At 45.1% G+C, this 12,927-nt stretch overlaps 1 pseudogene across 1 annotated transcript; it reads right to left on the bottom strand.

Annotated features, from left to right (window-relative positions):
- Positions 1-3,385: 3,385 nt before the first annotated feature.
- On the bottom strand, positions 3,386-12,183 carry LOC148126648 (uncharacterized; annotated as a pseudogene). Its single transcript, XR_015742443.1, has 4 exons — positions 10,841-12,183; positions 10,190-10,272; positions 8,892-9,018; positions 3,386-8,707 (listed from the first exon to the last, which is right to left on the bottom strand). The product of XR_015742443.1 is annotated as an uncharacterized LOC148126648 (transcript).
- Between the last annotated feature and the right edge of the window lie 744 nt (positions 12,184-12,927).

Here is a 12,927-nt window from a genome sequence, read left to right as displayed (position 1 = left end):
ATTGAGAGGACTTTTTTACTTTTTTACTCACTAACATTGAATTGCTTCCATTCATCCTCATCTCCCCGCCCCTTGTCCCTGGCCACCATGAACCTCCACTCTTCTTCTCTGGGTATTGTTAACGTTTATCTTCCCATATCCCAGTGTCATTGTTCCATCCTCTTCAAAGGAGATCTGAGCTCGGAGTTTGCACAGCAAATCCCTCCCCAGGAGTGGGATAGGACAGTCTGGCATATACAGAATTTGATGTGTTATGGTTTGTCCTTTAGTTGTGCACACGAGGGGCTCCAAAGAGGGACGCTTGTAAAATACTTCCTGTAGCCCCTGGATATTAATGGTGTGGGGGAGGCCTGTGTTAGGGGCTGGGTTAGGACTGACCGTGTGGCTCCAGTGTCTACTAGGAAGGTAATAGGTTTGCCTCCCCACATTTAGCCGGACCATAGGTTCTGGAGGCAATCTGACCACGGTCAGTTTCAGTCCCATTCTTCCACCTCTGCCAAGCCTATGAGAGGGGTTCTTTCAAATCCTTTCCTGTAACCTTGCCTCTCCCGGCTTCCTCTCGGGGGCCATCAGAGGCCTCCTTGGAAATTCCCTCTCTTCTTCCATCTGGCCTCTCTTCTTTGTTCCCTTCCAGACACTCACCCTTCCAGTGTCCCTCCTTCTTACAGATACAGCACACTGGTTACGCCCTAACCCTGATCTGTTGCCCCTTGCCTCGGCTGCCTCCCTCTATCCCTTTGGGGTCCACATCATAGCTGCCGCCATTAATTCAGCTTTTCTTTGCAATTTTAATCTTTCTTCTGCTCTTCCTCTTTTTCCGTTTACAAAAACTTTCCGCGCCACCTCCATTAGCTCGCTCATGGGTTTACCTAGTGCTCCCTCAAGTCTTTTTGTAATTTATGGCGTATGTCTGTGGCACTTTGTGAGATAAATGCCATTGTCAACATTCGGGCATTCACCGGATCAGTGGGATCTATGGGAGTATACATGCGGTAAGCCAATAAGACGGGGCATAAAATGCTTCAGGGCTTTCGGTGGGCTCTGCAACACCAGGGAGGTTTTGACATAATCACTGTAGGCTTTCCTGCCAAATGGATGGCTCGCACAACTATTGACTGGTAGTCTCATAAATGGTACATATAGTTGTAAGGATTCCATTTAGGTCTTGCGATGGGAAGTGAGCCTCAACATATGCTGCTAGATTCCCATCTGCCCTGAAATCAGGCTTTAATATCTCAGTTACTACATTCTTAATCTTTTCCTTTCTTCCGGATTAAACAGAGCTCCTCGTTAGTTATTGGAGATCCATCCAAGTGGGATTGTGTGTGTCCACTATAGTTTTCACTAAATCTGCTACTTCTGTAGGTTTTTCACTAAAGGGGCCATGGTGTAGTTTCCAGGTAAGTAAATCTGACATAGTGAATTGTTCTGTCTCACCTGTGACCACGAGGCAAGAGTCTAAGCCTCCAAAGGAATATAAATAAACAGACAGGACCAGGAACGATAGAGTTAAATTCCTTTGACTGGAGAAGTCCTTGGCAGTCTTCCAGAAGCTGCCTGCCAAGTCCGATAACAAACAAGACCATAAATCAAAAGGCAAACGCTGCACAGAGAATTTGTCAAGCTGCTATTCCGAATAAACAAATTGTCCCGAATGAGGATTCAGAGCTAACACGCCCTCTTTTTATTTCCTGAGGGGCATGTCAGTCTCTCAAGTCAGTCCCTGATTTGACATTTCGTTTTACGTTGCATTTCACGCTTTTGCCTGCGTCTTTGCCTTGCATCAAACCAGCATTCCTCGGCTTGATCCTCAGCCAAGGACTCCGGCACTCTCTTCTGATTATCTGCTGACACCTGAGGCACAACCAGGGAGGAAGGGGAGGAAGATGATTCCGAATCTTCCAGCAAAGCAGGCTCAAATCTCAAGGCCAAATCCTCCTCTTCCTCATTACTCGAGCCTGTGTCTTCTAACAGAGGAGGCTCAAACCTCCAAGTCACAACAGTGAATGGTACATGTTGGAACAGTGGTAAGGTGACCGATGCTGTGGGGTCCTCATGATCTGTTACCAGGTGGTCAACCTGCCTAAGCGGTGCTGTCAGGGACGTTTGTTCTATTTTGGCTCTTGTCCTTGGTGCCACTGGTTCAGCCTCTTGTTTAGGGTCTATTTGGGGGCCAACCTGGGGTTCTCCCTGGGCAGAGGTCCCTGGGGGCGAAAGATCGGCTTGGGCCGATCGATCTATCGTATCTGTTGGATCCCTGGGGCTTCTCATGAAGGGGGATATCCGGTCTAGTCGAGCTATTAATCCTGATGCCCCAGAGGATTCTCTCTCATCTGACATCCTTCTTAAGCCAAGAGGGGGTACGTATGGGGGTGGATGCGGTAGTTCTTCTGGGCAGCTAGGCATGACTCGGACGACTTCTTTAGTTTGGTCAATGGTAACGTTCGTGACACTAGGAGCCTGCACCGTTGTATTCTGAATTTTCTAAGCCATGGTGGAGGGTGGTTTAATAGGTTGAGCCAGACATCTATGTAAGGAGCTTGGTCTGGGTGTCCTAGTATAGGATGGAATACTGATGAAGCTGTACTGCTATAGAGGTGTCTAAAGTACCTATGGCTGGCCACCCCACTCCAAATGTTGGCCACTCTCCCTCACAAAACACCTGCAGTTTATGTCTACTCCACTTAAGACCATAGTCCTGAGATTCATATGCTTCCTTAAAATGTTTTAGCATATACCCCAATGGAGTTAGGGGCACACTTTCTCCACCTCCCATGAGCCACCCAGGTCACCAGACAAGACAATTGGGAAGAGGGGTTAGAAGAAGGTATGGGGCCCTTCCTCACTTGGTAACACCAGGGATTTCTACACACTCACGTACGACCCAGGGAGCCGGGTGCACATGGTCTCCGATGGGAACTGCGGACGCCACTCGCTTTCTACTGGCCCACAGTACTGGACACTCACAGTCACCAATGGGAACCGCAGTAGCTGCTCACCTGAATCATTCCTGACAAGTCCTCCCACCTTTGCTTAAGAGAGGATGATCAGTCCTCTCCTCCATCCCTGCTTACAGGGAGGGATTGCTTCCCAACTCCAATACTAGCCGAGTGCCTGCAGGAGTGTTCCTTCTCCACTGGCCGGCTGGAAGATGTCCTGGTCTCCTTACCTTTCACCAGTGGTTCTTGGAGGTGTCAACCGCCATCAGCCAGAACACAGCAGTATTGGGAAGTCCTCGGATTCAAAGGACTGATGGCGCCTAGGATGTTCCCTTCAACTCATCGAAGTACTGGCACCTGGGGTGGTCCCTCCAGCAGGCCTCAGGGCCCCTTTTGTCCCATCTGGGTTGCCATAAATGTTGCAGCAGATCCTGTTTCCAAATCAGGACACAAGACCACGAAGGGTAGGAGAATACAGGTTTATTTGCGCAAAAGGTTCAGAGCATTAGCATGGCAAATTCTGAACCCCCGCCTCTTCCTGAGGTGTTACTTTTATACAGCTCACAGTCTCAGCCTAGCCTGGGGCATTTCTCTTATCAAGCTATACCATATCATATGTACTATAGAAAGGAGAAGCAAATCTAATTAGTCATTTTACACACTGAAGCATATACGTACTTATCTTACACCCTCAGTTATTTTCCATACCCACCCTTGTTTACAGGAACGTGTCTAGTTCTTTGGTCTAGTAATTTCGTGGTTTACACAATATTGTATTAAGCAACTTCCATAATATTTGCTAAGAAATTTCTGCTAATTATAAGAATACTTTTCTGGTAATTTTCCATTCTGCTTCAATTTTACCTACCTCGGAAGGATGGAAGGTTGAGTCAACCTTGAGCCTGGTGAGATTTGAACTGCCAAATTGCAGGCAGCCAGCAAGCAGTAGCAGCCTGCAGTACTGCAGTTTTAACATTGGCAATGTTTCCTCTTGAAATATTTCAGCATTTTCTCTATACAGTAGAGTAGAGTAGAGTCGAGTCGAATAACAGAGTGGGAAGGGACCTTGGAGGTCTTCTAGTCCAATCCCCTGCCTAGGAAGGAAATCTTACACCACTTCAGACAAATGATTGCCAAAATCTTCTACTAGTGTGGGAGCATTCACAACTTCTGGGGGCAAGTTGTTCCATTGATAAATTGTTCTGTCAGGACATTTCTCCTTAGTTCTAAGCTGTTTCTCTCCTTGATTAGTTTCCACCCATTGCTTCTTGTCCTCCCCTCAGGTGCTTTGAAGAATAGCTTGACTCCCTCTTCTTTGGTTATCTAATAATAACCTGAGACAAGCTTGGCAGGGCATTCAGTAGTTTTAAAGCACAGAAGGCTAGTATGGGTGGAAAACATGAGTTGGTAGAGGAACTAAACACCTTTTATGCCCGGTTTGAGATGAATCAACTGGAAGTGGAGTTACCATCACCACTACCATTGTTGACCGAGCATTGTGCTCCTCTTGTTGTGAAGGAGCATGATGTTAGGTGTATAATGAAAGCGGTAAACTCTAGAAAAGCTGCAGGACCTGATAACATTCCTGGTTGTGTAGTAAAAGAATGTGCGGATCAGTTAGCCGGGGTGTGGACTGAGATTTTCAATCGTTCTTTGCTACAGTCTATTGTTCCAACTTGTCTGAAGGCTTCTATTATTGTTCCAGTACCCAAGAAGTCACCTGCAAATGCTTTAAATGACTTCAGGCCGGTGGCATTGCCTTCTGTGATAATGAAGTGCTTCGAGCAGTTAGTTCGGAAATATATTATTTCTTGCCTTCCTGTTACCTTTGACAATTATCAGTTTGCTTATAGAACAAACAGATCAACTGAGGATGCTGTCAATACTGTTCTTTATACTGCCGCACAGATTGATGTCTAAGCTTAAAGATCTGAAGCTACCGGGCTCCATATGTTGGTGGATTCTGAATTTTTCATTTCATCGTTCACAAAGGGTTAGGATGAACGGACATATCTCTTCTGTGAAGATCCTCAATACTGGCACTCCTCAGGGCTGTGTATTGAGTCCACTTTTATTCACTATTTATACGTCTGATTGCACCTCTATTCATCTGAGTAATAAGATCATTAAGTTTGCAGATGATACAACGTTGGTGGGGCTCATGTCTGGTAATGATGAGTCTGCGTACAGGGATGAAATTCATCAGCTGTCCCTCTGGTGCAAAGTAAACAATCTTATTTTTAATATAAATAAGACGAAGGAATTCATAGTGGATTACAGGAAGAGCAGTTCAGATATCCAGCCATTGTATATCGATGGTGTTTTGGTAGAACAGGTGGCAGAATGTAAGTTTTTAGGTATCACCCGAAACAAGATCTAACATGGGAGGCAAATACTTTAGCCCTAGAAAAAAAGGCTCATCAACGACTGTATTTTTTAAGACTTTTAAGATCACAACAACTGCCAGAGAGTCTGTTGGTTGCCTTTTATCGAAGCTCTATAGAGAGCATTTTATCTTATTGCCTCTGTGTGTGGTTTAGGAGTTGTACAGAGGCGGAGAAAAGGGCACTCCAAAGAGTGATAAAAAGGGCACAAAAGATCAGCGGCTGTCCTCTTCCCTCATTGGAGGATTTGTATAACGTGGGATGTAGAAGGAAGATACAAAAGATCTTGAGAGATCCTTCGCATCCAGGCCACTCGTTGTTTGAGATCCTACCATCAGGAAGACGATATAGAGTGCTGAAAGCCAGGACAAGTAGATTTAAACATAGCTTTTATCCAAGTGCTGTGATTAGGTTAAATGCAGAGTTATGAATCTGGTGGTCTTAACATATATATATCCTGGTTGTACAGTTTTTAACTGTTATTTGTTTTAATTTGTTTTACATTGTTATTTGTATATGTCTTTTGGTGTAGTTCAGTTGTATGTTGTGGAAGAGCACCTTATTTCGTTGTTCTCAGGTTTCTGAGTACAATGACAATAAATTTATCTATCTTTGTGGCAGCCCCTGAGATATTGGAACACTGCTATCCTGTCTCCCCTACCCTTTCTTTTCATTAGACTAGACATACCCACTTCCTGCAACCATTCTTGCAACCATTTGTTTTAGCCTCCAGTCCCCTAATTATCTTTGTTGCTAATCTCTGCACTCTTTCTACAGTCTCAACATCTTTTTTACATTGTGGCGGTCCCCATCTTGTCTTGAAGGTGTTCTCCCAAAAGTGCTTTTTTTCAAAAGTCAACTGGACTTTGTTTCTCCTTGAAGACATTTCGCTTCTTATTGAAGAAGAAACAGAAGTGAAGAAACTTCTTGGATGAGAAGGGAAATCCCCTCAAGGGAAAAAAAAGTCCAGTTGCCTTTTGATAAAAGTACCTTTGGGAGGAACCGCAGCCTGGATGACTGAGAATCTCCATAGCCATCTGGAAGTGTTAGTGCCCAAGTCACTAACACTCCCTTTGCGGTTCGCATTGACAAAAGTTGATCATTTGTTGTATGTTATGTACACTTGTAAGCGTATGCATTGGAGACACAGGCCTTGTATCTCCAATCTCACTTGGCAAATGAGAGAATTCCCTTCCCATCCCCATTTCTACATTCAATTCCATTTCTGTTCTTACTGTTTGTAATCTTATTCTATTCTACTCTAGCACAAAGATCTAATATCCAAAAGTTAATTCCTAGTTCTACAAGGGAACTCTTCTTTTTAATGGATCAAGACATTTCTGCTGCTTCGGAAGCTCTTCCCATGCTCCATGCATTTTTCCAGAATCTCCCACATAATTTCTATGGGCATGAAGCAAATTTTGAGAATCAACACGAACCAATTCACATCATTTGCTGAGCGTATTCTTACGGCAATTAAAGTCACTGCTGGTTCTGCATTTCTTTCCACACTCCACACATTAATATGGCTTCTCCCCTGTGTGGAGTCTTTTATGGAGCGTAAGATTCCTGCCGTCTTTGAAAGTCTTTCCACACTCGATGCATTTAAACGGTTTCTCCCCAGTGTGGATCCTATTGTGGTAGGTAAGACTGGAACTATCATTATAACATTTTCCACACTCTAAGCATTTATAGGGTTTCTCCCCTGTGTGGATCCTATTGTGGGAGGTAAGCTGCCCACTCACACGAAAACATTTTCCACACTCCAGGCATTTATACGGTTTCTCCCCTGAGTGAAGCCTTCTATGGCTCCTGAGTGAATTATTTTGATTAAAGCTTTTTCTGCACTCATGACATGTATATGGTTTCTCTCCAGTGTGGATCCTCTTGTGGATAACAAAGCAACCACTTCTTCTGAAACTCATCCCACACTCCATACACTTATATGGTTTCTCCCCGTGTGAATCCTTTTATGGATCTTCAGTGCTCCAGAATGACTGAAGCGTTTTCCACACTCCTGGCACTGATATGGTTTCTCCCCAGTGTGGGTCCTGCTATGTATGACATAGATATTTTTTGCACTGAAGCTCTTTCCACACGTGTGGCATTCATATGGTTTCTCTCCAGTGTGGAGCTTTTTGTGACGAGAGAGATTCCCCGAATCAGTGAAGCATTTGTCACATTCAGGGCACTTATAAGGCTTTTCACCTGTGTGGGTCCTTTTATGGACAGTAAGAGTATATGGATTACTGAAGCTCTTCCCACAATTGGTGCATTGATACGGTTTTTCTCCCGTGTGGATCATCTCATGTGACTTAAGATTAACTTTTTGACTGAACCTTTTTCCACAGTTCAGGCATTGATAAGGTTTCTCCCCTTTATGCATCCTATTATGTAAGGTTAGAGCACCGCTTCCGCTAAAACTTTTTCCACATTCCAGGCATTCATAGGGTTTCTGCCCTGTGTGGACCCTCTTATGGGAAGTAAGGTTACATCGGGCACTGAAGCATTTTCCACACTCTGTGCATTTATAAGGCTTCTCTCCTGTGTGGATCCTCTTATGTAAATTGAAATTGCTTTTTTGCGCGAAGCTCTTTCCACACACCATGCAATGATACGGCTTTTCCCCTGTATGGATCCTATTATGGCAACTGAGGTCACTTGCAGAGCGGAAGCTCTTCCCACATTCTAGGCATTTATATGATTTCTTCCCAGTGGGGCTTTTTTTCCGGGAATTCGGTTCCTTGCTCTGAGTAAACCTCGTTCTACCCTCCCTGTGTTGATCCAACTTCCCTTTGTGGACGCTTTGGTGGGAAGTAAGGGAGGTGCTGCTTCCAAAGGACTTTCCACAGGGGATGCCTTGATGCTGTTGCTTCTCTTCGTGGACCCTCCTGTGTGAATTAAGGTGGTTTTTCTGTCTGAAGGTCCTTCCACAATCCAGACATTTGTGTGGCTCCTCTGCTTTGTGAATCTTTTTATGTGAAGCAAGAGAGCGGCTTTTACCGAAGCTTTCTGCACACTCTGTACATTTGTACGTTTTTCCTTTTATTCTTTCATGTAAGGGAGGAGGAAAGTTCCTTCTGTGGTGTTGCCTGCTTTCATCTTGTTTATCTCCAGCAGGGCTTTCACCACAGTCACATAATCCAGATTCATCACAGAGTCTTTTTCCACACCTTGAACACACTTCCTTTTCATGGCTATCATCGGTGTCCAATAAGACATCGGTATCTGGACAAGGTAAACCAAAGCAATTCTCCAGCTCCCCCGTTAACTGGTTTTGCTCAGAACTTTGCTTTCCATACATTTTTTCTGCAACTTCCTTTTTGTCTTTTGGCAAAGGTGCTGCTGCCTCTTGGCCAGAATCCTCCATCTCCCATCGGTCACCTGGTTGCAACAATAAAAAAAGAAAAGTTAGCACAACCTTTAGTGCGAAAGCAATCAAGCACCATGCTGTATTTGAAGGGTATCAAACTTCTTCCAAACTCCCATTTGTTCTAAACATGATGCTATGCTTGCTATTAAGATGATTGAACATTTGACCTTTGGCTACTAAATTTAAATCCCTTACCTAATGAGGCCACATTCCTCTTGTTTTCCAGCATGACCTCTTGGTACAGGGCTTTTTGCTCAGAGTCCAGCAGGGCCCACTCCTCCACTGAGAAAAACACAGCTACATCCTCAAATGATATCAAATCCTGACACAGAGACAGGGGAGAAAAACACAACATATTCCATGAATATTCCTAACAATGAACACTTCAATGAATTACATGCAAGTTGTCTTCTTAATGAAAAACCTCCACAGCTTCCAAGTAGGGCAAAGACCATGTAGGATATTGAATTTAGTAACTGGAACAGTAAAGTCTACAACAGGCCGGAACACAATTGTAACTGATTAGTTAGAGGGTGCTGACTCATGCAGGATGCAATCTATGCTCCAATTGGCTGCTGAAAGTATAAAGGGGGTGTTTCTCTTTTTTCCCGCCTTTTTCCATTCTCTGTGTTCTGCATGATGCTGTCAGCTTTGGAAGCCATATTAGCACCAGATGCTTCTACCCTGCCACATTCTTGAGCCTGGGAAAAGGGAGGGGAGAATTTCTTGGAGTGTATGTGGCTAGACATAATAGCATTCTTCTTCTAAGTCAAGGTCATGTTATTTCTGCACCTGGCTGAGGAGTGATTGAGAGGACATCTCAAGTTGGGATGGATGGTGATTGGGGCATGTGATGCCATGAGGTGTACAAGGGGTAGATTCATAATTTTTTACTTATTGCAGGGAAACCCAGAATCTTCACATTTGGGATTTCCCAGATGGACCATTTTACTACTCTAATAAAAGGAACTTTTGAGAAGTTGTCTGTCTCAGAGTTATTTGTTGGAGTTGAGGTTTTCTGGAACGCTGACAGATGTTTTAGATTTACCTCATGATGTTCCTGTGTTCCTGACTATCTTATGCAGGAACTGGATATGGCCAGTCCAGAGAAAAGAAGGACCAGGGGAGACGTGATATCAGTGTTCTAGTATTTCTGAGGCCGATCCAAACAAGAGGGGCTCAACTTATTTTCCAAGTCACCAGAAGGCAGGAGAAGAAACAATGGATGGAAAGTAACGGTGGAGAAAGGCAACCTGGAAGTAAGTAGAAACTTCCTGACAGTGAGAACAATTAACTAATGGAACGGTTTGCCTTCAGAAGTTTTGGGCTGGAGGTTTTTAAGGAGAGACTGGGACAGCCACTTGTCTGAAAGGGTATAGGGTCTCCTGCTTGAAATGGGACAGACTAGAAGATCTCCAAGATCCCTTCCAATTGTGATATTCTGTTATTGGGGGATTGGCACATCTGGGGAGGTGAGGGGAGAATCCTCTTACCTGCGTTGGAAGCTCAGCCGCTGTTGATCCTCCATTACAAAGAACTGGGGTTCCGGGAGATGAAGCCATGGCCACGAGGGGGTCTAGGAGAGGGGAACAAACAGCAAAGGAATAATTGGCTATGAAACATTCTAAGGACATTCTTGAGCATCCAGTGCAAAAGGCTGATTTTAGCTACAAAAGACTACAAAATCTTTTTTTCACAGTTGGGACTTGAAGTGGGGAACTACTGGCCTTTCATAACGGCTGGACTTCAAGTCCCAGAATACCTGAGCCAGCTGGCTGAGGAATTCTGGGACTTGAAGTCCACCAGTCATAAAAGGGCCGTAACTTCCTCACCCCTGGATGAAAGCAACGTTTTTCGATCTTGTGAGGTGTTAAGATATGTGGATTTCAACACACGTGGGAAATTCTGGGAGTGGAAGCCCACAAATCACAAGGTTGCCAAGGTTGAGAAACAATGGCCCGCAGGAAAAGAGCGACGCCTCTTTAAATGCCCTAAAAGGCTTTAAAAACTCAGTTCAGTTGAACGATGGAAGCGAATTCCGGGAGGAATTCAAAGGAAGCGATGGGAAACGTTCAGCGCCCCAAGAAGCTGCATGGAAGGCTCACCTGTCCCGGCATTTCCCAGGAAGGAAGGGAGGTTTTTACCTGGCACGCAATAGGAGAGAGGCAGCTCTCTTCCTCGGCCGGACTCGGCTTCCTTCCTTCCCGGCCACGCACGTGGATCCCCCTCCCCGGAACGACCCCAGCCAGGAGTTTGCAGAGCCCAAGCCGGAAGCGCTTATAGCTCCTCCCATTCTGTACGGGGGCGGGGAGCGCTGCCTATTCAGGGGTCCCCCTGCCTGCCCAATTCCCCCCCACGGTCCTGGGCGGGATGGGCACTGAAGACAGTGACTTTCTCGCACTAAAGACCCGGGGGAGAATCGGTCCTGCGTGGGATGGTCAGCTGGGCAGGGAGTCCAGGGCTGCTTCGCCCCAGGCAGCCAGAAAAACGGGGGAGAGGGAGGGGACGAGGCCCAGGAGCAGGAAGGGGAAGGGGATGCGGAGCCTTAAAGTGAAGGAGGGAATTGTCCTTTAACAGAATAACAGAGGTGTGAGGGGCCTTGGAGGTCTTCTAGTCCAACCCCCAGGCAGTCAGAGAAAGGGGAGAGAGGGAGGGGGCAAAGTTAGGCAGGAAAAGGAGCTTCTCTTATCCACTTAGCATAGTCCTCAACTTACAACTTACTCCCTTCAATGACTAACAGTCATGATTGTGCCCTAGTAACAAACAGTGGCTGTCTTACAAGTAGTCCTTGACTTACAGCCATTGGATCAGTGGCCGGAGCGACAAAGGCACTGAAAAAAGTGACATTTTCACACTCAAGACGGGTGCAGCAGGTCTTCAAAATCCAGCCACTTGACACCTGACTCATATTTATAACGGTTGCCATGTCCCAGGATCACAGGAAGCTCCGGATAGGCAAAGTCAATGGGGGAGCCAGATTTGGTCAATGACTGTAACAACTACAGTGATTCGCTTAACAACCATGGCAAGAAATAGCATAAAATGGGACCAAACTCAATTCACAAATGTCTCACTTAGCAACAGACTGAATTGTGGTGGTAAGTCAAGGATTGCCTGTATTTGAAGGGTCGATGGGGCATGTCGAAGAGTAACACAACTTAGAGGTGGCTCCCTTGCCCCAAAAGAGGAGAATAAAGAGAAAAGGGGGAAAAAACCACCACAGAATCTGCTTTTTTCCAATATTACCCCTAAGAAATGCGGAACCAAAGGACCCCCTGATGATCCATAAGGGAGACCCGATAACTTTCTCCCTCTGAAGCTGAAGAAATCCTCAGAGCTAAGAAACATTTAATATACTTAACTATGTAAAAGGCCTGAGGCAGGAAATATTTAAAGATCTGTGAATTTCAGAAGAAAAACAACTAAAGCGTATAGGCAGCCTTGACCTACAGCCATCTGTTGAGTGACGGAAGTTACAACAGCATTGAAAAAGTGACTTATGTCCATTTTTCACACTTACGACCGTTGCAGCATCCTCATGGTCATGCCATCCAAATTCAGCCACTTGACACCTGACTCACATTTATGACCATTGTGGTGTCCTGGGGTCAGGGGAATCCCCTTTTGCGACCTTACGACAAGCAACACCAAAGGGAAAACCAGATTCCCTTAACAGCCATGTTGCTAATTCAACAACTGTGGTGATTCACTTAACAAGAGTCAAGAAAGGTCACAAAATGGAGCAAAATTGACTTAACATCTCACTTAACAACAAAAATTTATGCCTCACTTGTGCTTGTAAGTTAACTACATCTGCAAAATATTTCTCCCACTTAAAACAGCTCCAAACCTAATGAAGCTGCTTCCAGTTTGCAGAGAGGAGGATCCTGGCGGATTCCCCATTTCCCCCTCAAGAATTGCGCTTCCAAAATGGCTGAAAGGAGGAAAGAGATCCTTCTGAACTCAAAGGCACTTTTGGTTTTCCTCACCTTTCCTGCTCCAGGCGCTTTGCCAGATGTGCCCAGCCTCAAACTGAACACATTGAAGACGAGATTGTAAGCAAAAACTTTATTCCACAGAAAAAGTAACACAAGGAAATCTCCCTCAAAGCTTTTGTACCCCAACAATGCCCACTGGAGGGCTTTACACAGCATTTGCCACAGTTTACATCTTTCAGAGTCAGAAGGAATTTTCTCATCTCCCTTTACAGCAATTCCTGCCTGTTTTACAC

The sequence above is a fragment of the Pseudonaja textilis genome, chromosome 2, assembly GCF_049901715.1.
Source record: "Pseudonaja textilis isolate UNSWEBS1 chromosome 2, rPseTex1.2, whole genome shotgun sequence".
NCBI lineage: Eukaryota > Metazoa > Chordata > Lepidosauria > Squamata > Elapidae > Pseudonaja > Pseudonaja textilis.
Note: the sequence above shows the minus strand (reverse complement) of the source record. Positions and strands in the feature narration are given on the sequence as shown.